The following is a 25050-nucleotide window of genomic DNA, read 5'->3' on the forward strand; positions in this document are numbered from 1 at the left end:
TCTTCCGGATGGTGAATTCAAACACGTCCGGTCTTTATTATGGCGGGGTGATAGTGTCGTTTGATTCGATAAACGGAATTCGTTCTGACATTTCATTTGCGGTCAAATTATAGCGGGGGTTTGTTTAGATTCAGTGACGTACAGGCTATAGCGGATGAGTGTACTAGTGGATGCGAGTCATGAATCCGGTCGGAAGGTGTTTACTGGCCGTGAGCTACCCTTGGTGCACAAATATCGTTCCGACGATAACTTTTGATCCGCCCGTCAGATCGTAGCGATTCTTATATTGATTGGGGGCTACTCGGGAAGATTAATCGCGCGATGACAGCCCTGGCGGTCATCCGGCTTCCCGACATTCTCGGATCGTCCATCCGGTGTAATCTAGCAGGATTTTTTCGCACTTTCATTTAAACGGACTTCGTACGACAATGCGAGTGGAAACTCTTTATTACTTTGACAATGGAAAGGCATGCTGGCTGCGATCATACCAGCACAAATGCACTGGATCCCATCAGAACTCCGAAGTTAAGCGTGCTTGGGCGAGAGTAGTACTAGGATGGGTGACCTCCTGGGAAGTCCTCGTGTTGCACCCCTGTCACTTTTTTCGGCTATCTACCACTTTTTTCGAACAATCTTTCGGTTCTGGAACATCGATGCGAACTGAAACGCACGTTTAGTGCGTCGCCTCCTACGTTTCGGTTCGGATCTTTTTATTTTCTTCCGGATGGTAAATTCAAACACGTCCGGTCTTTATTATGGCGAGGTGATAGTGTCGTTTGATTCGATAAACGGAATTCGTTCTGACATTTCATTTGCGGTCAAATTATAGCGGGGGTTTGTTTAGATTCAGTGACGTACAGGCTATAGCGGATGAGTGTACTAGTGGATGCGAGTCATGAATCCGGTCGGAAGGTGTTTACTGGCCGTGAGCTACCCTTGGTGCACAAATATCGTTCCGACGATAACTTTTGATCCGCCCGTCAGATCGTGGCGATTCTTATATTGATTCGGGGGTACTCGGGAAGATTCATCGCGCGATGACAGCCCTGGCAGTCATCCGGCTTCCCGACATGCTCGGATCGTCCATCCGGTGTCATCTAGCAGGATTTTTTCGCACTTTCATTTAAACGGACTTCGTACGACAATGCGAGTGGAAACTCTTTATTACTTTGACAATGGAGAGGCATGCTGGGTGCGATCATACCAGCACAAATGCACTGGATCCCATCAGAACTCCGAAGTTAAGCGTGCTTGGGCGAGAGTAGTACTAGGATGGGTGACCTCCTGGGAAGTCCTCGTGTTGCACCCCTGTCACTTTTTTCGGCTATCTACCACTTTTTTCGAACAATCTTTCGGTTCTGGAACATCGATGCGAACTGAAACGCACGTTTAGTGCGTCGCCTCCTACGTTTCGGTTCGGATCTTTTTATTTTCTTCCGGATGGTGAATTCAAAGACGTCCGGTCTTTATTATGGCGGGGTGATAGTGTCGTTTGATTCGATAAACGGAATTCGTTCTGACATTTCATTTGCGGTCAAATTATAGCGGGGGTTTGTTTAGATTCAGTGACGTACAGGCTATAGCGGATGAGTGTACTAGTGGATGCGAGTCATGAATCCGGTCGGAAGGTGTTTACTGGCCGTGAGCTACCCTTGGTGCACAAATATCGTTCCGACGATAACTTTTGATCCGCCCGTCAGATCGTGGCGATTCTTATATTGATTCGGGGGTACTCGGGAAGATCCATCGCGCGATGACAGCTCTGGCGGTCATCCGGCTTCCCGACATGCTCGGATCGTCCATCCGGTGTCATCTAGCAGGATTTTTTCGCACTTTCATTTAAACGGACTTCGTACGACAATGCGAGTGGAAACTCTTTATTACTTTGACAATGGAGAGGCATGCTGGGTGCGATCATACCAGCACAAATGCACTGGATCCCATCAGAACTCCGAAGTTAAGCGTGCTTGGGCGAGAGTAGTACTAGGATGGGTGACCTCCTGGGAAGTCCTCGTGTTGCACCCCTGTCACTTTTTTCGGCTATCTACCACTTTTTTCGAACAATCTTTCGGTTCTGGAACATCGATGCGAACTGAAACGCACGTTTAGTGCGTCGCCTCCTACGTTTCGGTTCGGATCTTTTTATTTTCTTCCGGATGGTGAATTCAAAGACGTCCGGTCTTTATTATGGCGGGGTGATAGTGTCGTTTGATTCGATAAACGGAATTCGTTCTGACATTTCATTTGCGGTCAAATTATAGCGGGGGTTTGTTTAGATTCAGTGACGTACAGGCTATAGCGGATGAGTGTACTAGTGGATGCGAGTCATGAATCCGGTCGGAAGGTGTTTACTGGCCGTGAGCTACCCTTGGTGCACAAATATCGTTCCGACGATAACTTTTGATCCGCCCGTCAGATCGTGGCGATTCTTATATTGATTCGGGGGTACTCGGGAAGATCCATCGCGCGATGACAGCTCTGGCGGTCATCCGGCTTCCCGACATGCTCGGATCGTCCATCCGGTGTCATCTAGCAGGATTTTTTCGCACTTTCATTTAAACGGACTTCGTACGACAATGCGAGTGGAAACTCTTTATTACTTTGACAATGGAGAGGCATGCTGGGTGCGATCATACCAGCACAAATGCACTGGATCCCATCAGAACTCCGAAGTTAAGCGTGCTTGGGCGAGAGTAGTACTAGGATGGGTGACCTCCTGGGAAGTCCTCGTGTTGCACCCCTGTCACTTTTTTCGGCTATCTACCACTTTTTTCGAACAATCTTTCGGTTCTGGAACATCGATGCGAACTGAAACGCACGTTTAGTGCGTCGCCTCCTACGTTTCGGTTCGGATCTTTTTATTTTCTTCCGGATGGTGAATTCAAAGACGTCCGGTCTTTATTATGGCGGGGTGATAGTGTCGTTTGATTCGATAAACGGAATTCGTTCTGACATTTCATTTGCAGTCAAATTATAGCGGGGGTTTGTTTAGATTCAGTGACGTACAGGCTATAGCGGATGAGTGTACTAGTGGATGCGAGTCATGAATCCGGTCGGAAGGTGTTTACTGGCCGTGAGCTACCCTTGGTGCACAAATATCGTTCCGACGATAACTTTTGATCCGCCCGTCAGATCGTGGCGATTCTTATATTGATTCGGGGGTACTCGGGAAGATTCATCGCGCGATGACAGCCCTGGCGGTCATCCGGCTTCCCGACATGCTCGGATCGTCCATCCGGTGTAATCTAGCAGGATTTTTTCGCACTTTCATTTAAACGGACTTCGTACGACAATGCGAGTGGAAACTCTTTATTACTTTGACAATGGAGAGGCATGCTGGGTGCGATCATACCAGCACAAATGCACTGGATCCCATCAGAACTCCGAAGTTAAGCGTGCTTGGGCGAGAGTAGTACTAGGATGGGTGACCTCCTGGGAAGTCCTCGTGTTGCACCCCTGTCACTTTTTTCGGCTATCTACCACTTTTTTCGAACAATCTTTCGGTTCTGGAACATCGATGCGAACTGAAACGCACGTTTAGTGCGTCGCCTCCTACGTTTCGGTTCGGATCTTTTTATTTTCTTCCGGATGGTGAATTCAAAGACGTCCGGTCTTTATTATGGCGAGGTGATAGTGTCGTTTGATTCGATAAACGGAATTCGTTCTGACATTTCATTTGCGGTCAAATTATAGCGGGGGTTTGTTTAGATTCAGTGACGTACAGGCTATAGCGGATGAGTGTACTAGTGGATGCGAGTCATGAATCCGGTCGGAAGGTGTTTACTGGCCGTGAGCTACCCTTGGTGCACAAATATCGTTCCGACGATAACTTTTGATCCGCCCGTCAGATCGTGGCGATTCTTATATTGATTCGGGGGTACTCGGGAAGATCCATCGCGCGATGACAGCCCTGGCGGTCATCCGGCTTCCCGACATGCTCGGATCGTCCATCCGGTGTCATCTAGCAGGATTTTTTCGCACTTTCATTTAAACGGACTTCGTACGACAATGCGAGTGGAAACTCTTAATTACTTTGACAATGGAGAGGCATGCTGGGTGCGATCATACCAGCACAAATGCACTGGATCCCATCAGAACTCCGAAGTTAAGCGTGCTTGGGCGAGAGTAGTACTAGGATGGGTGACCTCCTGGGAAGTCCTCGTGTTGCACCCCTGTCACTTTTTTCGGCTATCTACCACTTTTTTCGAACAATCTTTCGGTTCTGGAACATCGATGCGAACTGAAACGCACGTTTAGTGCGTCGCCTCCTACGTTTCGGTTCGGATCTTTTTATTTTCTTCCGGATGGTGAATTCAAAGACGTCCGGTCTTTATTATGGCGGGGTGATAGTGTCGTTTGATTCGATAAACGGAATTCGTTCTGACATTTCATTTGCAGTCAAATTATAGCGGGGGTTTGTTTAGATTCAGTGACGTACAGGCTATAGCGGATGAGTGTACTAGTGGATGCGAGTCATGAATCCGGTCGGAAGGTGTTTACTGGCCGTGAGCTACCCTTGGTGCACAAATATCGTTCCGACGATAACTTTTGATCCGCCCGTCAGATCGTGGCGATTCTTATATTGATTCGGGGGTACTCGGGAAGATCCATCGCGCGATGACAGCTCTGGCGGTCATCCGGCTTCCCGACATGCTCGGATCGTCCATCCGGTGTCATCTAGCAGGATTTTTTCGCACTTTCATTTAAACGGACTTCGTACGACAATGCGAGTGGAAACTCTTTATTACTTTGACAATGGAGAGGCATGCTGGGTGCGATCATACCAGCACAAATGCACTGGATCCCATCAGAACTCCGAAGTTAAGCGTGCTTGGGCGAGAGTAGTACTAGGATGGGTGACCTCCTGGGAAGTCCTCGTGTTGCACCCCTGTCACTTTTTTCGGCTATCTACCACTTTTTTCGAACAATCTTTCGGTTCTGGAACATCGATGGGAACTGAAACGCACGTTTAGTGCGTCGCCTCCTACGTTTCGGTTCGGATCTTTTTATTTTCTTCCGGATGGTGAATTCAAAGACGTCCGGTCTTTATTATGGCGGGGTGATAGTGTCGTTTGATTCGATAAACGGAATTCGTTCTGACATTTCATTTGCAGTCAAATTATAGCGGGGGTTTGTTTAGATTCAGTGACGTACAGGCTATAGCGGATGAGTGTACTAGTGGATGCGAGTCATGAATCCGGTCGGAAGGTGTTTACTGGCCGTGAGCTACCCTTGGTGCACAAATATCGTTCCGACGATAACTTTTGATCCGCCCGTCAGATCGTGGCGATTCTTATATTGATTCGGGGGTACTCGGGAAGATTCATCGCGCGATGACAGCCCTGGCGGTCATCCGGCTTCCCGACATGCTCGGATCGTCCATCCGGTGTCATCTAGCAGGATTTTTTCGCACTTTCATTTAAACGGACTTCGTACGACAATGCGAGTGGAAACTCTTAATTACTTTGACAATGGAGAGGCATGCTGGGTGCGATCATACCAGCACAAATGCACTGGATCCCATCAGAACTCCGAAGTTAAGCGTGCTTGGGCGAGAGTAGTACTAGGATGGGTGACCTCCTAGGAAGTCCTCGTGTTGCACCCCTGTCACTTTTTTCGGCTATCTACCACTTTTTTCGAACAATCTTTCGGTTCTGGAACATCGATGCGAACTGAAACGCACGTTTAGTGCGTCGCCTCCTACGTTTCGGTTCGGATCTTTTTATTTTCTTCCGGATGGTGAATTCAAAGACGTCCGGTCTTTATTATGGCGGGGTGATAGTGTCGTTTGATTCGATAAACGGAATTCGTTCTGACATTTCATTTGCAGTCAAATTATAGCGGGGGTTTGTTTAGATTCAGTGACGTACAGGCTATAGCGGATGAGTGTACTAGTGGATGCGAGTCATGAATCCGGTCGGAAGGTGTTTACTGGCCGTGAGCTACCCTTGGTGCACAAATATCGTTCCGACGATAACTTTTGATCCGCCCGTCAGATCGTGGCGATTCTTATATTGATTCGGGGGTACTCGGGAAGATTCATCGCGCGATGACAGCCCTGGCAGTCATCCGGCTTCCCGACATGCTCGGATCGTCCATCCGGTGTCATCTAGCAGGATTTTTTCGCACTTTCATTTAAACGGACTTCGTACGACAATGCGAGTGGAAACTCTTTATTACTTTGACAATGGAGAGGCATGCTGGGTGCGATCATACCAGCACAAATGCACTGGATCCCATCAGAACTCCGAAGTTAAGCGTGCTTGGGCGAGAGTAGTACTAGGATGGGTGACCTCCTGGGAAGTCCTCGTGTTGCACCCCTGTCACTTTTTTCGGCTATCTACCACTTTTTTCGAACAATCTTTCGGTTCTGGAACATCGATGCGAACTGAAACGCACGTTTAGTGCGTCGCCTCCTACGTTTCGGTTCGGATCTTTCTATTTTCTTCCGGATGGTGAATTCAAACACGTCCGGTCTTTATTATGGCGGGGTGATAGTGTCGTTTGATTCGATAAACGGAATTCGTTCTGACATTTCATTTGCGGTCAAATTATAGCGGGGGTTTGTTTAGATTCAGTGACGTACAGGCTATAGCGGATGAGTGTACTAGTGGATGCGAGTCATGAATCCGGTCGGAAGGTGTTTACTGGCCGTGAGCTACCCTTGGTGCACAAATATCGTTCCGACGATAACTTTTGATCCGCCCGTCAGATCGTAGCGATTCTTATATTGATTGGGGGCTACTCGGGAAGATTAATCGCGCGATGACAGCCCTGGCGGTCATCCGGCTTCCCGACATTCTCGGATCGTCCATCCGGTGTAATCTAGCAGGATTTTTTCGCACTTTCATTTAAACGGACTTCGTACGACAATGCGAGTGGAAACTCTTTATTACTTTGACAATGGAAAGGCATGCTGGCTGCGATCATACCAGCACAAATGCACTGGATCCCATCAGAACTCCGAAGTTAAGCGTGCTTGGGCGAGAGTAGTACTAGGATGGGTGACCTCCTGGGAAGTCCTCGTGTTGCACCCCTGTCACTTTTTTCGGCTATCTACCACTTTTTTCGAACAATCTTTCGGTTCTGGAACATCGATGCGAACTGAAACGCACGTTTAGTGCGTCGCCTCCTACGTTTCGGTTCGGATCTTTTTATTTTCTTCCGGATGGTAAATTCAAACACGTCCGGTCTTTATTATGGCGAGGTGATAGTGTCGTTTGATTCGATAAACGGAATTCGTTCTGACATTTCATTTGCGGTCAAATTATAGCGGGGGTTTGTTTAGATTCAGTGACGTACAGGCTATAGCGGATGAGTGTACTAGTGGATGCGAGTCATGAATCCGGTCGGAAGGTGTTTACTGGCCGTGAGCTACCCTTGGTGCACAAATATCGTTCCGACGATAACTTTTGATCCGCCCGTCAGATCGTGGCGATTCTTATATTGATTCGGGGGTACTCGGGAAGATTCATCGCGCGATGACAGCCCTGGCAGTCATCCGGCTTCCCGACATGCTCGGATCGTCCATCCGGTGTCATCTAGCAGGATTTTTTCGCACTTTCATTTAAACGGACTTCGTACGACAATGCGAGTGGAAACTCTTTATTACTTTGACAATGGAGAGGCATGCTGGGTGCGATCATACCAGCACAAATGCACTGGATCCCATCAGAACTCCGAAGTTAAGCGTGCTTGGGCGAGAGTAGTACTAGGATGGGTGACCTCCTGGGAAGTCCTCGTGTTGCACCCCTGTCACTTTTTTCGGCTATCTACCACTTTTTTCGAACAATCTTTCGGTTCTGGAACATCGATGCGAACTGAAACGCACGTTTAGTGCGTCGCCTCCTACGTTTCGGTTCGGATCTTTTTATTTTCTTCCGGATGGTGAATTCAAAGACGTCCGGTCTTTATTATGGCGGGGTGATAGTGTCGTTTGATTCGATAAACGGAATTCGTTCTGACATTTCATTTGCGGTCAAATTATAGCGGGGGTTTGTTTAGATTCAGTGACGTACAGGCTATAGCGGATGAGTGTACTAGTGGATGCGAGTCATGAATCCGGTCGGAAGGTGTTTACTGGCCGTGAGCTACCCTTGGTGCACAAATATCGTTCCGACGATAACTTTTGATCCGCCCGTCAGATCGTGGCGATTCTTATATTGATTCGGGGGTACTCGGGAAGATCCATCGCGCGATGACAGCTCTGGCGGTCATCCGGCTTCCCGACATGCTCGGATCGTCCATCCGGTGTCATCTAGCAGGATTTTTTCGCACTTTCATTTAAACGGACTTCGTACGACAATGCGAGTGGAAACTCTTTATTACTTTGACAATGGAGAGGCATGCTGGGTGCGATCATACCAGCACAAATGCACTGGATCCCATCAGAACTCCGAAGTTAAGCGTGCTTGGGCGAGAGTAGTACTAGGATGGGTGACCTCCTGGGAAGTCCTCGTGTTGCACCCCTGTCACTTTTTTCGGCTATCTACCACTTTTTTCGAACAATCTTTCGGTTCTGGAACATCGATGCGAACTGAAACGCACGTTTAGTGCGTCGCCTCCTACGTTTCGGTTCGGATCTTTTTATTTTCTTCCGGATGGTGAATTCAAAGACGTCCGGTCTTTATTATGGCGGGGTGATAGTGTCGTTTGATTCGATAAACGGAATTCGTTCTGACATTTCATTTGCAGTCAAATTATAGCGGGGGTTTGTTTAGATTCAGTGACGTACAGGCTATAGCGGATGAGTGTACTAGTGGATGCGAGTCATGAATCCGGTCGGAAGGTGTTTACTGGCCGTGAGCTACCCTTGGTGCACAAATATCGTTCCGACGATAACTTTTGATCCGCCCGTCAGATCGTGGCGATTCTTATATTGATTCGGGGGTACTCGGGAAGATTCATCGCGCGATGACAGCCCTGGCGGTCATCCGGCTTCCCGACATGCTCGGATCGTCCATCCGGTGTAATCTAGCAGGATTTTTTCGCACTTTCATTTAAACGGACTTCGTACGACAATGCGAGTGGAAACTCTTTATTACTTTGACAATGGAGAGGCATGCTGGGTGCGATCATACCAGCACAAATGCACTGGATCCCATCAGAACTCCGAAGTTAAGCGTGCTTGGGCGAGAGTAGTACTAGGATGGGTGACCTCCTGGGAAGTCCTCGTGTTGCACCCCTGTCACTTTTTTCGGCTATCTACCACTTTTTTCGAACAATCTTTCGGTTCTGGAACATCGATGCGAACTGAAACGCACGTTTAGTGCGTCGCCTCCTACGTTTCGGTTCGGATCTTTTTATTTTCTTCCGGATGGTGAATTCAAAGACGTCCGGTCTTTATTATGGCGAGGTGATAGTGTCGTTTGATTCGATAAACGGAATTCGTTCTGACATTTCATTTGCGGTCAAATTATAGCGGGGGTTTGTTTAGATTCAGTGACGTACAGGCTATAGCGGATGAGTGTACTAGTGGATGCGAGTCATGAATCCGGTCGGAAGGTGTTTACTGGCCGTGAGCTACCCTTGGTGCACAAATATCGTTCCGACGATAACTTTTGATCCGCCCGTCAGATCGTGGCGATTCTTATATTGATTCGGGGGTACTCGGGAAGATCCATCGCGCGATGACAGCCCTGGCGGTCATCCGGCTTCCCGACATGCTCGGATCGTCCATCCGGTGTCATCTAGCAGGATTTTTTCGCACTTTCATTTAAACGGACTTCGTACGACAATGCGAGTGGAAACTCTTAATTACTTTGACAATGGAGAGGCATGCTGGGTGCGATCATACCAGCACAAATGCACTGGATCCCATCAGAACTCCGAAGTTAAGCGTGCTTGGGCGAGAGTAGTACTAGGATGGGTGACCTCCTGGGAAGTCCTCGTGTTGCACCCCTGTCACTTTTTTCGGCTATCTACCACTTTTTTCGAACAATCTTTCGGTTCTGGAACATCGATGCGAACTGAAACGCACGTTTAGTGCGTCGCCTCCTACGTTTCGGTTCGGATCTTTTTATTTTCTTCCGGATGGTGAATTCAAAGACGTCCGGTCTTTATTATGGCGGGGTGATAGTGTCGTTTGATTCGATAAACGGAATTCGTTCTGACATTTCATTTGCAGTCAAATTATAGCGGGGGTTTGTTTAGATTCAGTGACGTACAGGCTATAGCGGATGAGTGTACTAGTGGATGCGAGTCATGAATCCGGTCGGAAGGTGTTTACTGGCCGTGAGCTACCCTTGGTGCACAAATATCGTTCCGACGATAACTTTTGATCCGCCCGTCAGATCGTGGCGATTCTTATATTGATTCGGGGGTACTCGGGAAGATCCATCGCGCGATGACAGCTCTGGCGGTCATCCGGCTTCCCGACATGCTCGGATCGTCCATCCGGTGTCATCTAGCAGGATTTTTTCGCACTTTCATTTAAACGGACTTCGTACGACAATGCGAGTGGAAACTCTTTATTACTTTGACAATGGAGAGGATGCTGGGTGCGATCATACCAGCACAAATGCACTGGATCCCATCAGAACTCCGAAGTTAAGCGTGCTTGGGCGAGAGTAGTACTAGGATGGGTGACCTCCTGGGAAGTCCTCGTGTTGCACCCCTGTCACTTTTTTCGGCTATCTACCACTTTTTTCGAACAATCTTTCGGTTCTGGAACATCGATGGGAACTGAAACGCACGTTTAGTGCGTCGCCTCCTACGTTTCGGTTCGGATCTTTTTATTTTCTTCCGGATGGTGAATTCAAAGACGTCCGGTCTTTATTATGGCGGGGTGATAGTGTCGTTTGATTCGATAAACGGAATTCGTTCTGACATTTCATTTGCAGTCAAATTATAGCGGGGGTTTGTTTAGATTCAGTGACGTACAGGCTATAGCGGATGAGTGTACTAGTGGATGCGAGTCATGAATCCGGTCGGAAGGTGTTTACTGGCCGTGAGCTACCCTTGGTGCACAAATATCGTTCCGACGATAACTTTTGATCCGCCCGTCAGATCGTGGCGATTCTTATATTGATTCGGGGGTACTCGGGAAGATTCATCGCGCGATGACAGCCCTGGCGGTCATCCGGCTTCCCGACATGCTCGGATCGTCCATCCGGTGTCATCTAGCAGGATTTTTTCGCACTTTCATTTAAACGGACTTCGTACGACAATGCGAGTGGAAACTCTTTATTACTTTGACAATGGAGAGGCATGCTGGGTGCGATCATACCAGCACAAATGCACTGGATCCCATCAGAACTCCGAAGTTAAGCGTGCTTGGGCGAGAGTAGTACTAGGATGGGTGACCTCCTGGGAAGTCCTCGTGTTGCACCCCTGTCACTTTTTTCGGCTATCTACCACTTTTTTCGAACAATCTTTCGGTTCTGGAACATCGATGCGAACTGAAACGCACGTTTAGTGCGTCGCCTCCTACGTTTCGGTTCGGATCTTTTTATTTTCTTCCGGATGGTGAATTCAAAGACGTCCGGTCTTTATTATGGCGAGGTGATAGTGTCGTTTGATTCGATAAACGGAATTCGTTCTGACATTTCATTTGCGGTCAAATTATAGCGGGGGTTTGTTTAGATTCAGTGACGTACAGGCTATAGCGGATGAGTGTACTAGTGGATGCGAGTCATGAATCCGGTCGGAAGGTGTTTACTGGCCGTGAGCTACCCTTGGTGCACAAATATCGTTCCGACGATAACTTTTGATCCGCCCGTCAGATCGTGGCGATTCTTATATTGATTCGGGGGTACTCGGGAAGATCCATCGCGCGATGACAGCCCTGGCGGTCATCCGGCTTCCCGACATGCTCGGATCGTCCATCCGGTGTCATCTAGCAGGATTTTTTCGCACTTTCATTTAAACGGACTTCGTACGACAATGCGAGTGGAAACTCTTAATTACTTTGACAATGGAGAGGCATGCTGGGTGCGATCATACCAGCACAAATGCACTGGATCCCATCAGAACTCCGAAGTTAAGCGTGCTTGGGCGAGAGTAGTACTAGGATGGGTGACCTCCTGGGAAGTCCTCGTGTTGCACCCCTGTCACTTTTTTCGGCTATCTACCACTTTTTTCGAACAATCTTTCGGTTCTGTAACATCGATGCGAACTGAAACGCACGTTTAGTGCGTCGCCTCCTACGTTTCGGTTCGGATCTTTTTATTTTCTTCCGGATGGTGAATTCAAAGACGTCCGGTCTTTATTATGGCGAGGTGATAGTGTCGTTTGATTCGATAAACGGAATTCGTTCTGACATTTCATTTGCGGTCAAATTATAGCGGGGGTTTGTTTAGATTCAGTGACGTACAGGCTATAGCGGATGAGTGTACTAGTGGATGCGAGTCATGAATCCGGTCGGAAGGTGTTTACTGGCCGTGAGCTACCCTTGGTGCACAAATATCGTTCCGACGATAACTTTTGATCCGCCCGTCAGATCGTGGCGATTCTTATATTGATTCGGGGGTACTCGGGAAGATCCATCGCGCGATGACAGCTCTGGCGGTCATCCGGCTTCCCGACATGCTCGGATCGTCCATCCGGTGTCATCTAGCAGGATTTTTTCGCACTTTCATTTAAACGGACTTCGTACGACAATGCGAGTGGAAACTCTTTATTACTTTGACAATGGAGAGGCATGCTGGGTGCGATCATACCAGCACAAATGCACTGGATCCCATCAGAACTCCGAAGTTAAGCGTGCTTGGGCGAGAGTAGTACTAGGATGGGTGACCTCCTGGGAAGTCCTCGTGTTGCACCCCTGTCACTTTTTTCGGCTATCTACCACTTTTTTCGAACAATCTTTCGGTTCTGGAACATCGATGCGAACTGAAACGCACGTTTAGTGCGTCGCCTCCTACGTTTCGGTTCGGATCTTTTTATTTTCTTCCGGATGGTGAATTCAAAGACGTCCGGTCTTTATTATGGCGGGGTGATAGTGTCGTTTGATTCGATAAACGGAATTCGTTCTGACATTTCATTTGCAGTCAAATTATAGCGGGGGTTTGTTTAGATTCAGTGACGTACAGGCTATAGCGGATGAGTGTACTAGTGGATGCGAGTCATGAATCCGGTCGGAAGGTGTTTACTGGCCGTGAGCTACCCTTGGTGCACAAATATCGTTCCGACGATAACTTTTGATCCGCCCGTCAGATCGTGGCGATTCTTATATTGATTCGGGGGTACTCGGGAAGATTCATCGCGCGATGACAGCCCTGGCGGTCATCCGGCTTCCCGACATGCTCGGATCGTCCATCCGGTGTCATCTAGCAGGATTTTTTCGCACTTTCATTTAAACGGACTTCGTACGACAATGCGAGTGGAAACTCTTTATTACTTTGACAATGGAGAGGCATGCTGGGTGCGATCATACCAGCACAAATGCACTGGATCCCATCAGAACTCCGAAGTTAAGCGTGCTTGGGCGAGAGTAGTACTAGGATGGGTGACCTCCTGGGAAGTCCTCGTGTTGCACCCCTGTCACTTTTTTCGGCTATCTACCACTTTTTTCGAACAATCTTTCGGTTCTGGAACATCGATGCGAACTGAAACGCACGTTTAGTGCGTCGCCTCCTACGTTTCGGTTCGGATCTTTTTATTTTCTTCCGGATGGTGAATTCAAAGACGTCCGGTCTTTATTATGGCGAGGTGATAGTGTCGTTTGATTCGATAAACGGAATTCGTTCTGACATTTCATTTGCGGTCAAATTATAGCGGGGGTTTGTTTAGATTCAGTGACGTACAGGCTATAGCGGATGAGTGTACTAGTGGATGCGAGTCATGAATCCGGTCGGAAGGTGTTTACTGGCCGTGAGCTACCCTTGGTGCACAAATATCGTTCCGACGATAACTTTTGATCCGCCCGTCAGATCGTGGCGATTCTTATATTGATTCGGGGGTACTCGGGAAGATCCATCGCGCGATGACAGCCCTGGCGGTCATCCGGCTTCCCGACATGCTCGGATCGTCCATCCGGTGTCATCTAGCAGGATTTTTTCGCACTTTCATTTAAACGGACTTCGTACGACAATGCGAGTGGAAACTCTTAATTACTTTGACAATGGAGAGGCATGCTGGGTGCGATCATACCAGCACAAATGCACTGGATCCCATCAGAACTCCGAAGTTAAGCGTGCTTGGGCGAGAGTAGTACTAGGATGGGTGACCTCCTGGGAAGTCCTCGTGTTGCACCCCTGTCACTTTTTTCGGCTATCTACCACTTTTTTCGAACAATCTTTCGGTTCTGTAACATCGATGCGAACTGAAACGCACGTTTAGTGCGTCGCCTCCTACGTTTCGGTTCGGATCTTTTTATTTTCTTCCGGATGGTGAATTCAAAGACGTCCGGTCTTTATTATGGCGAGGTGATAGTGTCGTTTGATTCGATAAACGGAATTCGTTCTGACATTTCATTTGCGGTCAAATTATAGCGGGGGTTTGTTTAGATTCAGTGACGTACAGGCTATAGCGGATGAGTGTACTAGTGGATGCGAGTCATGAATCCGGTCGGAAGGTGTTTACTGGCCGTGAGCTACCCTTGGTGCACAAATATCGTTCCGACGATAACTTTTGATCCGCCCGTCAGATCGTGGCGATTCTTATATTGATTCGGGGGTACTCGGGAAGATTCATCGCGCGATGACAGCCCTGGCGGTCATCCGGCTTCCCGACATGCTCGGATCGTCCATCCGGTGTCATCTAGCAGGATTTTTTCGCACTTTCATTTAAACGGACTTCGTACGACAATGCGAGTGGAAACTCTTTATTACTTTGACAATGGAGAGGCATGCTGGGTGCGATCATACCAGCACAAATGCACTGGATCCCATCAGAACTCCGAAGTTAAGCGTGCTTGGGCGAGAGTAGTACTAGGATGGGTGACCTCCTGGGAAGTCCTCGTGTTGCACCCCTGTCACTTTTTTCGGCTATCTACCACTTTTTTCGAACAATCTTTCGGTTCTGGAACATCGATGCGAACTGAAACGCACGTTTAGTGCGTCGCCTCCTACGTTTCGGTTCGGATCTTTTTATTTTCTTCCGGATGGTGAATTCAAAGACGTCCGGTCTTTATTATGGCGAGGTGATAGTGTCGTTTGATTCGATAAACGGAATTCGTTCTGACATTTCATTTGCCGTCAAATTATAGCGGGGGTTTGTTTAGATTCAGTGACGTACAGGCTATAGCGGATGAGTGTACTAGTGGATGCGAGTCATGAATCCGGTCGGAAGGTGTTTACTGGCCGTGAGCTACCCTTGGTGCACAAATATCGTTCCGACGATAACTTTTGATCCGCCCGTCAGATCGTAGCGATTCTTATATTGATTCGGGGCTACTCGGGAAGATTAATCGCGCGATGACAGCCCTGGCGGTCATCCGGCTTCCCGACATGCTCGGATCGTCCATCCGGTGTAATCTAGCAGGATTTTTTCGCACTTTCATTTAAACGGACTTCGTACGACAATGCGAGTGGAAACTCTTTATTACTTTGACAATGGAAAGGCATGCTGGGTGCGATCATACCAGCACAAATGCACTGGATCCCATCAGAACTCCGAAGTTAAGCGTGCTTGGGCGAGAGTAGTACTAGGATGGGTGACCTCCTGGGAAGTCCTCGTGTTGCACCCCTGTCACTTTTTTCGGCTATCTACCACTTTTTTCGAACAATCTTTCGGTTCTGGAACATCGATGCGAACTGAAACGCACGTTTAGTGCGTCGCCTCCTACGTTTCGGTTCGGATCTTTTTATTTTCTTCCGGATGGTGAATTCAAAGACGTCCGGTCTTTATTATGGCGAGGTGATAGTGTCGTTTGATTCGATAAACGGAATTCGTTCTGACATTTCATTTGCGGTCAAATTATAGCGGGGGTTTGTTTAGATTCAGTGACGTACAGGCTATAGCGGATGAGTGTACTAGTGGATGCGAGTCATGAATCCGGTCGGAAGGTGTTTACTGGCCGTGAGCTACCCTTGGTGCACAAATATCGTTCCGACGATAACTTTTGATCCGCCCGTCAGATCGTGGCGATTCTTATATTGATTCGGGGGTACTCGGGAAGATCCATCGCGCGATGACAGCCCTAGCGGTCATCCGGCTTCCCGACATGCTCGGATCGTCCATCCGGTGTCATCTAGCAGGATTTTTTCGCACTTTCATTTAAACGGACTTCGTACGACAATGCGAGTGGAAACTCTTAATTACTTTGACAATGGAGAGGCATGCTGGGTGCGATCATACCAGCACAAATGCACTGGATCCCATCAGAACTCCGAAGTTAAGCGTGCTTGGGCGAGAGTAGTACTAGGATGGGTGACCTCCTGGGAAGTCCTCGTGTTGCACCCCTGTCACTTTTTTCGGCTATCTACCACTTTTTTCGAACAATCTTTCGGTTCTGGAACATCGATGCGAACTGAAACGCACGTTTAGTGCGTCGCCTCCTACGTTTCGGTTCGGATCTTTTTATTTTCTTCCGGATGGTGAATTCAAAGACGTCCGGTCTTTATTATGGCGGGGTGATAGTGTCGTTTGATTCGATAAACGGAATTCGTTCTGACATTTCATTTGCAGTCAAATTATAGCGGGGGTTTGTTTAGATTCAGTGACGTACAGGCTATAGCGGATGAGTGTACTAGTGGATGCGAGTCATGAATCCGGTCGGTAGGTGTTTACTGGCCGTGAGCTACCCTTGGTGCACAAATATCGTTCCGACGATAACTTTTGATCCGCCCGTCAGATCGTGGCGATTCTTATATTGATTCGGGGGTACTCGGGAAGATCCATCGCGCGATGACAGCTCTGGCGGTCATCCGGCTTCCCGACATGCTCGGATCGTCCATCCGGTGTCATCTAGCAGGATTTTTTCGCACTTTCATTTAAACGGACTTCGTACGACAATGCGAGTGGAAACTCTTTATTACTTTGACAATGGAGAGGCATGCTGGGTGCGATCATACCAGCACAAATGCACTGGATCCCATCAGAACTCCGAAGTTAAGCGTGCTTGGGCGAGAGTAGTACTAGGATGGGTGACCTCCTGGGAAGTCCTCGTGTTGCACCCCTGTCACTTTTTTCGGCTATCTACCACTTTTTTCGAACAATCTTTCGGTTCTGGAACATCGATGCGAACTGAAACGCACGTTTAGTGCGTCGCCTCCTACGTTTCGGTTCGGATCTTTTTATTTTCTTCCGGATGGTGAATTCAAAGACGTCCGGTCTTTATTATGGCGGGGTGATAGTGTCGTTTGATTCGATAAACGGAATTCGTTCTGACATTTCATTTGCAGTCAAATTATAGCGGGGGTTTGTTTAGATTCAGTGACGTACAGGCTATAGCGGATGAGTGTACTAGTGGATGCGAGTCATGAATCCGGTCGGAAGGTGTTTACTGGCCGTGAGCTACCCTTGGTGCACAAATATCGTTCCGACGATAACTTTTGATCCGCCCGTCAGATCGTGGCGATTCTTATATTGATTCGGGGGTACTCGGGAAGATTCATCGCGCGATGACAGCCCTGGCGGTCATCCGGCTTCCCGACATGCTCGGATCGTCCATCCGGTGTCATCTAGCAGGATTTTTTCGCACTTTCATTTAAACGGACTTCGTACGACAATGCGAGTGGAAACTCTTTATTACTTTGACAATGGAGAGGCATGCTGGGTGCGATCATACCAGCACAAATGCACTGGATCCCATCAGAACTCCGAAGTTAAGCGTGCTTGGGCGAGAGTAGTACTAGGATGGGTGACCTCCTGGGAAGTCCTCGTGTTGCACCCCTGTCACTTTTTTCGGCTATCTACCACTTTTTTCGAACAATCTTTCGGTTCTGGAACATCGATGCGAACTGAAACGCACGTTTAGTGCGTCGCCTCCTACGTTTCGGTTCGGATCTTTTTATTTTCTTCCGGATGGTGAATTCAAAGACGTCCGGTCTTTATTATGGCGAGGTGATAGTGTCGTTTGATTCGATAAACGGAATTCGTTCTGACATTTCATTTGCGGTCAAATTATAGCGGGGGTTTGTTTAGATTCAGTGACGTACAGGCTATAGCGGATGAGTGTACTAGTGGATGCGAGTCATGAATCCGGTCGGAAGGTGTTTACTGGCCGTGAGCTACCCTTGGTGCACAAATATCGTTCCGACGATAACTTTTGATCCGCCCGTCAGATCGTGGCGATTCTTATATTGATTCGGGGGTACTCGGGAAGATCCATCGCGCGATGACAGCCCTGGCGGTCATCCGGCTTCCCGACATGCTCGGATCGTCCATCCGGTGTCATCTAGCAGGATTTTTTCGCACTTTCATTTAAACGGACTTCGTACGACAATGCGAGTGGAAACTCTTAATTACTTTGACAATGGAGAGGCATGCTGGGTGCGATCATACCAGCACAAATGCACTGGATCCCATCAGAACTCCGAAGTTAAGCGTGCTTGGGCGAGAGTAGTACTAGGATGGGTGACCTCCTGGGAAGTCCTCGTGTTGCACCCCTGTCACTTTTTTCGGCTATCTACCACTTTTTTCGAACAATCTTTCGGTTCTGTAACATCGATGCGAACTGAAACGCACGTTTAGTGCGTCGCCTCCTACGTTTCGGTTCGGATCTTTTTATTTTCTTCCGGATGGTGAATTCAAACACGTCCGGTCTTTATTATGGCGGGGTGATAGTGTCGTTTGATTCGATAAACGGAATTCGTTCTGACATTTCATTTGCGGTCAAATTATAGCGGGGGTTTGTTTAGATTCAGTGACGTACAGGCTATAGCGGATGAGTGTACTAGTGGATGCGAGTCATGAATCCGGTCGGAAGGTGTTTACTGGCCGTGAGCTACCCTTGGTGCACAAATATCGTTCCGACGATAACTTTTGATCCGCCCGTCAGATCGTGGCGATTCTTATATTGATTCGGGGGTACTCGGGAAGATCCATCGCGCGTTGACAGCCCTGGCGGTCATCCGGCTTCCCGACATGCTCGGATCGTCCATCCGGTGTCATCTAGCAGGATTTTTTCGCACTTTCATTTAAACGGACTTCGTACGACAATGCGAGTGGAAACTCTTTATTACTTTGACAATGGAGAGGCATGCTGGGTGCGATCATACCAGCACAAATGCACTGGATCCCATCAGAACTCCGAAGTTAAGCGTGCTTGGGCGAGAGTAGTACTAGGATGGGTGACCTCCTGGGAAGTCCTCGTGTTGCACCCCTGTCACTTTTTTCGGCTATCTACCACTTTTTTCGAACAATCTTTCGGTTCTGGAACATCGATGCGAACTGAAACGCACGTTTAGTGCGTCGCCTCCTACGTTTCGGTTCGGATCTTTTTATTTTCTTCCGGATGGTGAATTCAAAGACGTCCGGTCTTTATTATGGCGGGGTGATAGTGTCGTTTGATTCGATAAACGGAATTCGTTCTGACATTTCATTTGCAGTCAAATTATAGCGGGGGTTTGTTTAGATTCAGTGACGTACAGGCTATAGCGGATGAGTGTACTAGTGGATGCGAGTCATGAATCCGGTCGGAAGGTGTTTACTGGCCGTGAGCTACCCTTGGTGCACAAATATCGTTCCGACGATAACTTTTGATCCGCCCGTCAGATCGTGGCGATTCTTATATTGATTCGGGGGTACTCGGGAAGATTCATCGCGCGATGACAGCCCTGGCGGTCATCCGGCTTCCCGACATGCTCGGATCGTCCATCCGGTGTCATCTAGCAGGATTTTTTCGCACTTTCATTTAAACGGACTTCGTACGACAATGCGAGTGGAAACTCTTTATTACTTTGACAATGGAGAGGCATGCTGGGTGCGATCATACCAGCACAAATGCACTGGATCCCATCAGAACTCCGAAGTTAAGCGTGCTTGGGCGAGAGTAGTACTAGGATGGGTGACCTCCTGGGAAGTCCTCGTGTTGCACCCCTGTCACTTTTTTCGGCTATCTACCACTTTTTTCGAACAATCTTTCGGTTCTGGAACATCGATGCGAACTGAAACGCACGTTTAGTGCGTCGCCTCCTACGTTTCGGTTCGGATCTTTTTATTTTCTTCCGGATGGTGAATTCAAAGACGTCCGGTCTTTATTATGGCGGGGTGATAGTGTCGTTTGATTCGATAAACGGAATTCGTTCTGACATTTCATTTGCAGTCAAATTATAGCGGGGGTTTGTTTAGATTCAGTGACGTACAGGCTATAGCGGATGAGTGTACTAGTGGATGCGAGTCATGAATCCGGTCGGAAGGTGTTTACTGGCCGTGAGCTACCCTTGGTGCACAAATATCGTTCCGACGATAACTTTTGATCCGCCCGTCAGATCGTGGCGATTCTTATATTGATTCGGGGGTACTCGGGAAGATCCATCGCGCGATGACAGCTCTGGCGGTCATCCGGCTTCCCGACATGCTCGGATCGTCCATCCGGTGTCATCTAGCAGGATTTTTTCGCACTTTCATTTAAACGGACTTCGTACGACAATGCGAGTGGAAACTCTTTATTACTTTGACAATGGAGAGGCATGCTGGGTGCGATCATACCAGCACAAATGCACTGGATCCCATCAGAACTCCGAAGTTAAGCGTGCTTGGGCGAGAGTAGTACTAGGATGGGTGACCTCCTGGGAAGTCCTCGTGTTGCACCCCTGTCACTTTTTTCGGCTATCTACCACTTTTTTCGAACAATCTTTCGGTTCTGGAACATTGATGCGAACTGAAACGCACGTTTAGTGCGTCGCCTCCTACGTTTCGGTTCGGATCTTATAATTTCCTTCCGGATGGTGAATTCAAAGACGTCCGGTCTTTATTATGGCGGGGTGATTGTGTCGTTTGATTCGATAAACGGAATTCGTTCTGACATTTCATTTGCCGTCAAATTATAGCGGGGGTTTGTTTAGATTCAGTGACGTACAGGCTATAGCGGATGAGTGTACTAGTGGATGCGAGTCATGAATCCGGTCGGAAGGTGTTTACTGGCCGTGAGCTACCCTTGGTGCACAAATATCGTTCCGACGATAACTTTTGATCCGCCCGTCAGATCGTAGCGATTCTTATATTGATTCGGGGCTACTCGGGAAGATTAATCGCGCGATGACAGCCCTGGCGGTCATCCGGCTTCCCGACATGCTCGGATCGTCCATCCGGTGTAATCTAGCAGGATTTTTTCGCACTTTCATTTAAACGGACTTCGTACGACAATGCGAGTGGAAACTCTTTATTACTTTGACAATGGAAAGGCATGCTGGGTGCGATCATACCAGCACAAATGCACTGGATCCCATCAGAACTCCGAAGTTAAGCGTGCTTGGGCGAGAGTAGTACTAGGATGGGTGACCTCCTGGGAAGTCCTCGTGTTGCACCCCTGTCACTTTTTTCGGCTATCTACCACTTTTTTCGAACAATCTTTCGGTTCTGGAACATCGATGCGAACTGAAACGCACGTTTAGTGCGTCGCCTCCTACGTTTCGGTTCGGATCTTTTTATTTTCTTCCGGATGGTGAATTCAAAGACGTCCGGTCTTTATTATGGCGAGGTGATAGTGTCGTTTGATTCGATAAACGGAATTCGTTCTGACATTTCATTTGCGGTCAAATTATAGCGGGGGTTTGTTTAGATTCAGTGACGTACAGGCTATAGCGGATGAGTGTACTAGTGGATGCGAGTCATGAATCCGGTCGGAAGGTGTTTACTGGCCGTGAGCTACCCTTGGTGCACAAATATCGTTCCGACGATAACTTTTGATCCGCCCGTCAGATCGTGGCGATTCTTATATTGATTCGGGGGTACTCGGGAAGATCCATCGCGCGATGACAGCCATGGCGGTCATCCGGCTTCCCGACATGCTCGGATCGTCCATCCGGTGTCATCTAGCAGGATTTTTTCGCACTTTCATTTAAACGGACTTCGTACGACAATGCGAGTGGAAACTCTTAATTACTTTGACAATGGAGAGGCATGCTGGGTGCGATCATACCAGCACAAATGCACTGGATCCCATCAGAACTCCGAAGTTAAGCGTGCTTGGGCGAGAGTAGTACTAGGATGGGTGACCTCCTGGGAAGTCCTCGTGTTGCACCCCTGTCACTTTTTTCGGCTATCTACCACTTTTTTCGAACAATCTTTCGGTTCTGGAACATCGATGCGAACTGAAACGCACGTTTAGTGCGTCGCCTCCTACGTTTCGGTTCGGATCTTTTTATTTTCTTCCGGATGGTGAATTCAAAGACGTCCGGTCTTTATTATGGCGGGGTGATAGTGTCGTTTGATTCGATAAACGGAATTCGTTCTGACATTTCATTTGCAGTCAAATTATAGCGGGGGTTTGTTTAGATTCAGTGACGTACAGGCTATAGCGGATGAGTGTACTAGTGGATGCGAGTCATGAATCCGGTCGGAAGGTGTTTACTGGCCGTGAGCTACCCTTGGTGCACAAATATCGTTCCGACGATAACTTTTGATCCGCCCGTCAGATCGTGGCGATTCTTATATTGATTCGGGGGTACTCGGGAAGATCCATCGCGCGATGACAGCTCTGGCGGTCATCCGGCTTCCCGACATGCTCGGATCGTCCATCCGGTGTCATCTAGCAGGATTTTTTCGCACTTTCATTTAAACGGACTTCGTACGACAATGCGAGTGGAAACTCTTTATTACTTTGACAATGGAGAGGCATGCTGGGTGCGATCATACCAGCACAAATGCACTGGATCCCATCAGAACTCCGAAGTTAAGCGTGCTTGGGCGAGAGTAGTACTAGGATGGGTGACCTCCTGGGAAGTCCTCGTGTTGCACCCCTGTCACTTTTTTCGGCTATCTACCACTTTTTTCGAACAATCTTTCGGTTCTGGAACATCGATGCGAACTGAAACGCACGTTTAGTGCGTCGCCTCCTACGTTTCGGTTCGGATCTTTTTATTTTCTTCCGGATGGTGAATTCAAAGACGTCCGGTCTTTATTATGGCGTGGTGATAGTGTCGTTTGATTCGATAAACGGAATTCGTTCTGACATTTCATTTGCAGTCAAATTATAGCGGGGGTTTGTTTAGATTCAGTGACGTACAGGCTATAGCGGATGAGTGTACTAGTGGATGCGAGTCATGAATCCGGTCGGAAGGTGTTTACTGGCCGTGAGCTACCCTTGGTGCACAAATATCGTTCCGACGATAACTTTTGATCCGCCCGTCAGATCGTGGCGATTCTTATATTGATTCGGGGGTACTCGGGAAGATTCATCGCGCGATGACAGCCCTGGCGGTCATCCGGCTTCCCGACATGCTCGGATCGTCCATCCGGTGTCATCTAGCAGGATTTTTTCGCAGTTTCATTTAAACGGACTTCGTACGACAATGCGAGTGGAAACTCTTTATTACTTTGACAATGGAGAGGCATGCTGGGTGCGATCATACCAGCACAAATGCACTGGATCCCATCAGAACTCCGAAGTTAAGCGTGCTTGGGCGAGAGTAGTACTAGGATGGGTGACCTCCTGGGAAGTCCTCGTGTTGCACCCCTGTCACTTTTTTCGGCTATCTACCACTTTTTTCGAACAATCTTTCGGTTCTGGAACATCGATGCGAACTGAAACGCACGTTTAGTGCGTCGCCTCCTACGTTTCGGTTCGGATCTTTTTATTTTCTTCCGGATGGTGAATTCAAAGACGTCCGGTCTTTATTATGGCGGGGTGATAGTGTCGTTTGATTCGATAAACGGAATTCGTTCTGACATTTCATTTGCGGTCAAATTATAGCGGGGGTTTGTTTAGATTCAGTGACGTACAGGCTATAGCGGATGAGTGTACTAGTGGATGCGAGTCATGAATCCGGTCGGAAGGTGTTTACTGGCCGTGAGCTACCCTTGGTGCACAAATATCGTTCCGACGATAACTTTTGATCCGCCCGTCAGATCGTGGCGATTCTTATATTGATTCGGGGGTACTCGGGAAGAATCATCGCGCGATGACAGCCCTGGCGGTCATCCGGCTTCCCGACATGCTCGGATCGTCCATCCGGTGTCATCTAGCAGGATTTTTTCGCACTTTCATTTAAACGGACTTCGTACGACAATGCGAGTGGAAACTCTTTATTACTTTGACAATGGAGAGGCATGCTGGGTGCGATCATACCAGCACAAATGCACTGGATCCCATCAGAACTCCGAAGTTAAGCGTGCTTGGGCGAGAGTAGTACTAGGATGGGTGACCTCCTGGGAAGTCCTCGTGTTGCACCCCTGTCACTTTTTTCGGCTATCTACCACTTTTTTCGAACAATGTTTCGGTTCTGGAACATCGATGCGAACTGAAACGCACGTTTAGTGCGTCGCCTCCTACGTTTCGGTTCGGATCTTATTATTTTCTTCCGGATGGTGAATTCAAAGACGTCCGGTCTTTATTATGGCGGGGTGATAGTGTCGTTTGATTCGATAAACGGAATTCGTTCTGACATTTCATTTGCCGTCAAATTATAGCGGGGGTTTGTTTAGATTCAGTGACGTACAGGCTATAGCAGATGAGTGTACTAGTGGATGCGAGTCATGAATCCGGTCGGAAGGTGTTTACTGGCCGTGAGCTACCCTTGGTGCACAAATATCGTTCCGACGATAACTTTTGATCCGCCCGTCAGATCGTGGCGATTCTTATATTGATTCGGGGGTACTCGGGAAGATTCATCGCGCGATGACAGCCCTGGCGGTCATCCGGCTTCCCGACATGCTCGGATCGTCCATCCGGTGTCATCTAGCAGGATTTTTTCGCACTTTCATTTAAACGGACTTCGTACGACAATGCGAGTGGAAACTCTTTATTACTTTGACAATGGAAAGGCATGCTGGGTGCGATCATACCAGCACAAATGCACTGGATCCCATCAGAACTCCGAAGTTAAGCGTGCTTGGGCGAGAGTAGTACTAGGATGGGTGACCTCATGGGAAGTCCTCGTGTTGCACCCCTGTCACTTTTTTCGGCTATCTACCACTTTTTTCGAACAATCTTTCGGTTCTGGAACATCGATGCGAACTGAAACGCACGTTTAGTGCGTCGCCTCCTACGTTTCGGTTCGGATC

The 25050-nt window shown here is 48.3% G+C and overlaps 35 non-coding genes across 35 annotated transcripts; all 35 read left to right on the forward strand.

Moving 5' to 3' along the window:
• The first annotated feature begins 474 nt into the window (after positions 1-474).
• LOC143873682 (5S ribosomal RNA) lies at positions 475-593 on the forward strand. The gene has a single exon (XR_013248385.1). It is a non-coding gene; the product is annotated as a 5S ribosomal RNA (ribosomal RNA).
• A 597-nt stretch (positions 594-1190) lies between these two features.
• Positions 1191-1309, forward strand: LOC143870486 (5S ribosomal RNA). The gene has a single exon (XR_013245263.1). It is a non-coding gene; the product is annotated as a 5S ribosomal RNA (ribosomal RNA).
• Positions 1310-1906: 597 nt separating this feature from the next.
• Positions 1907-2025, forward strand: LOC143870487 (5S ribosomal RNA). The gene has a single exon (XR_013245264.1). It is a non-coding gene; the product is annotated as a 5S ribosomal RNA (ribosomal RNA).
• Positions 2026-2622: 597 nt separating this feature from the next.
• On the forward strand, positions 2623-2741 carry LOC143870488 (5S ribosomal RNA). Its single transcript, XR_013245265.1, has one exon. It is a non-coding gene; the product is annotated as a 5S ribosomal RNA (ribosomal RNA).
• A 597-nt stretch (positions 2742-3338) lies between these two features.
• On the forward strand, positions 3339-3457 carry LOC143870489 (5S ribosomal RNA). The gene has a single exon (XR_013245266.1). It is a non-coding gene; the product is annotated as a 5S ribosomal RNA (ribosomal RNA).
• Positions 3458-4054: 597 nt separating this feature from the next.
• LOC143870490 (5S ribosomal RNA) lies at positions 4055-4173 on the forward strand. Its single transcript, XR_013245267.1, has one exon. It is a non-coding gene; the product is annotated as a 5S ribosomal RNA (ribosomal RNA).
• A 597-nt stretch (positions 4174-4770) lies between these two features.
• Positions 4771-4889, forward strand: LOC143870491 (5S ribosomal RNA). Its single transcript, XR_013245268.1, has one exon. It is a non-coding gene; the product is annotated as a 5S ribosomal RNA (ribosomal RNA).
• A 597-nt stretch (positions 4890-5486) lies between these two features.
• LOC143873302 (5S ribosomal RNA) lies at positions 5487-5605 on the forward strand. Its single transcript, XR_013248018.1, has one exon. It is a non-coding gene; the product is annotated as a 5S ribosomal RNA (ribosomal RNA).
• Positions 5606-6202: 597 nt separating this feature from the next.
• Positions 6203-6321, forward strand: LOC143870492 (5S ribosomal RNA). The gene has a single exon (XR_013245269.1). It is a non-coding gene; the product is annotated as a 5S ribosomal RNA (ribosomal RNA).
• A 597-nt stretch (positions 6322-6918) lies between these two features.
• LOC143873684 (5S ribosomal RNA) lies at positions 6919-7037 on the forward strand. The gene has a single exon (XR_013248386.1). It is a non-coding gene; the product is annotated as a 5S ribosomal RNA (ribosomal RNA).
• Positions 7038-7634: 597 nt separating this feature from the next.
• On the forward strand, positions 7635-7753 carry LOC143870493 (5S ribosomal RNA). The gene has a single exon (XR_013245270.1). It is a non-coding gene; the product is annotated as a 5S ribosomal RNA (ribosomal RNA).
• Positions 7754-8350: 597 nt separating this feature from the next.
• LOC143870494 (5S ribosomal RNA) lies at positions 8351-8469 on the forward strand. Its single transcript, XR_013245271.1, has one exon. It is a non-coding gene; the product is annotated as a 5S ribosomal RNA (ribosomal RNA).
• Positions 8470-9066: 597 nt separating this feature from the next.
• LOC143870496 (5S ribosomal RNA) lies at positions 9067-9185 on the forward strand. The gene has a single exon (XR_013245273.1). It is a non-coding gene; the product is annotated as a 5S ribosomal RNA (ribosomal RNA).
• A 597-nt stretch (positions 9186-9782) lies between these two features.
• Positions 9783-9901, forward strand: LOC143870497 (5S ribosomal RNA). Its single transcript, XR_013245274.1, has one exon. It is a non-coding gene; the product is annotated as a 5S ribosomal RNA (ribosomal RNA).
• A 596-nt stretch (positions 9902-10497) lies between these two features.
• LOC143870498 (5S ribosomal RNA) lies at positions 10498-10616 on the forward strand. Its single transcript, XR_013245275.1, has one exon. It is a non-coding gene; the product is annotated as a 5S ribosomal RNA (ribosomal RNA).
• A 597-nt stretch (positions 10617-11213) lies between these two features.
• LOC143870499 (5S ribosomal RNA) lies at positions 11214-11332 on the forward strand. The gene has a single exon (XR_013245276.1). It is a non-coding gene; the product is annotated as a 5S ribosomal RNA (ribosomal RNA).
• A 597-nt stretch (positions 11333-11929) lies between these two features.
• LOC143870500 (5S ribosomal RNA) lies at positions 11930-12048 on the forward strand. Its single transcript, XR_013245277.1, has one exon. It is a non-coding gene; the product is annotated as a 5S ribosomal RNA (ribosomal RNA).
• A 597-nt stretch (positions 12049-12645) lies between these two features.
• On the forward strand, positions 12646-12764 carry LOC143870501 (5S ribosomal RNA). Its single transcript, XR_013245278.1, has one exon. It is a non-coding gene; the product is annotated as a 5S ribosomal RNA (ribosomal RNA).
• A 597-nt stretch (positions 12765-13361) lies between these two features.
• On the forward strand, positions 13362-13480 carry LOC143870502 (5S ribosomal RNA). Its single transcript, XR_013245279.1, has one exon. It is a non-coding gene; the product is annotated as a 5S ribosomal RNA (ribosomal RNA).
• A 597-nt stretch (positions 13481-14077) lies between these two features.
• Positions 14078-14196, forward strand: LOC143870503 (5S ribosomal RNA). The gene has a single exon (XR_013245280.1). It is a non-coding gene; the product is annotated as a 5S ribosomal RNA (ribosomal RNA).
• A 597-nt stretch (positions 14197-14793) lies between these two features.
• Positions 14794-14912, forward strand: LOC143870504 (5S ribosomal RNA). Its single transcript, XR_013245281.1, has one exon. It is a non-coding gene; the product is annotated as a 5S ribosomal RNA (ribosomal RNA).
• Positions 14913-15509: 597 nt separating this feature from the next.
• On the forward strand, positions 15510-15628 carry LOC143870505 (5S ribosomal RNA). The gene has a single exon (XR_013245282.1). It is a non-coding gene; the product is annotated as a 5S ribosomal RNA (ribosomal RNA).
• Positions 15629-16225: 597 nt separating this feature from the next.
• Positions 16226-16344, forward strand: LOC143870507 (5S ribosomal RNA). The gene has a single exon (XR_013245284.1). It is a non-coding gene; the product is annotated as a 5S ribosomal RNA (ribosomal RNA).
• Positions 16345-16941: 597 nt separating this feature from the next.
• LOC143870508 (5S ribosomal RNA) lies at positions 16942-17060 on the forward strand. Its single transcript, XR_013245285.1, has one exon. It is a non-coding gene; the product is annotated as a 5S ribosomal RNA (ribosomal RNA).
• Positions 17061-17657: 597 nt separating this feature from the next.
• Positions 17658-17776, forward strand: LOC143870509 (5S ribosomal RNA). The gene has a single exon (XR_013245286.1). It is a non-coding gene; the product is annotated as a 5S ribosomal RNA (ribosomal RNA).
• A 597-nt stretch (positions 17777-18373) lies between these two features.
• Positions 18374-18492, forward strand: LOC143870510 (5S ribosomal RNA). The gene has a single exon (XR_013245287.1). It is a non-coding gene; the product is annotated as a 5S ribosomal RNA (ribosomal RNA).
• Positions 18493-19089: 597 nt separating this feature from the next.
• Positions 19090-19208, forward strand: LOC143870511 (5S ribosomal RNA). The gene has a single exon (XR_013245288.1). It is a non-coding gene; the product is annotated as a 5S ribosomal RNA (ribosomal RNA).
• A 597-nt stretch (positions 19209-19805) lies between these two features.
• On the forward strand, positions 19806-19924 carry LOC143870512 (5S ribosomal RNA). Its single transcript, XR_013245289.1, has one exon. It is a non-coding gene; the product is annotated as a 5S ribosomal RNA (ribosomal RNA).
• Positions 19925-20521: 597 nt separating this feature from the next.
• Positions 20522-20640, forward strand: LOC143870513 (5S ribosomal RNA). The gene has a single exon (XR_013245290.1). It is a non-coding gene; the product is annotated as a 5S ribosomal RNA (ribosomal RNA).
• Positions 20641-21237: 597 nt separating this feature from the next.
• On the forward strand, positions 21238-21356 carry LOC143870514 (5S ribosomal RNA). The gene has a single exon (XR_013245291.1). It is a non-coding gene; the product is annotated as a 5S ribosomal RNA (ribosomal RNA).
• Positions 21357-21953: 597 nt separating this feature from the next.
• On the forward strand, positions 21954-22072 carry LOC143870515 (5S ribosomal RNA). The gene has a single exon (XR_013245292.1). It is a non-coding gene; the product is annotated as a 5S ribosomal RNA (ribosomal RNA).
• A 597-nt stretch (positions 22073-22669) lies between these two features.
• LOC143870516 (5S ribosomal RNA) lies at positions 22670-22788 on the forward strand. The gene has a single exon (XR_013245293.1). It is a non-coding gene; the product is annotated as a 5S ribosomal RNA (ribosomal RNA).
• A 597-nt stretch (positions 22789-23385) lies between these two features.
• LOC143870518 (5S ribosomal RNA) lies at positions 23386-23504 on the forward strand. Its single transcript, XR_013245295.1, has one exon. It is a non-coding gene; the product is annotated as a 5S ribosomal RNA (ribosomal RNA).
• A 597-nt stretch (positions 23505-24101) lies between these two features.
• Positions 24102-24220, forward strand: LOC143870519 (5S ribosomal RNA). The gene has a single exon (XR_013245296.1). It is a non-coding gene; the product is annotated as a 5S ribosomal RNA (ribosomal RNA).
• A 597-nt stretch (positions 24221-24817) lies between these two features.
• On the forward strand, positions 24818-24936 carry LOC143872974 (5S ribosomal RNA). Its single transcript, XR_013247697.1, has one exon. It is a non-coding gene; the product is annotated as a 5S ribosomal RNA (ribosomal RNA).
• The last annotated feature ends 114 nt before the right edge of the window (positions 24937-25050 follow it).

This window comes from Tasmannia lanceolata, unplaced genomic scaffold (genome assembly GCF_043159265.1).
Source record: "Tasmannia lanceolata isolate RefF3 unplaced genomic scaffold, GAP_Taslan_0.1 ptg000003l, whole genome shotgun sequence".
NCBI classification, from domain to species: domain Eukaryota; kingdom Viridiplantae; phylum Streptophyta; class Magnoliopsida; order Canellales; family Winteraceae; genus Tasmannia; species Tasmannia lanceolata.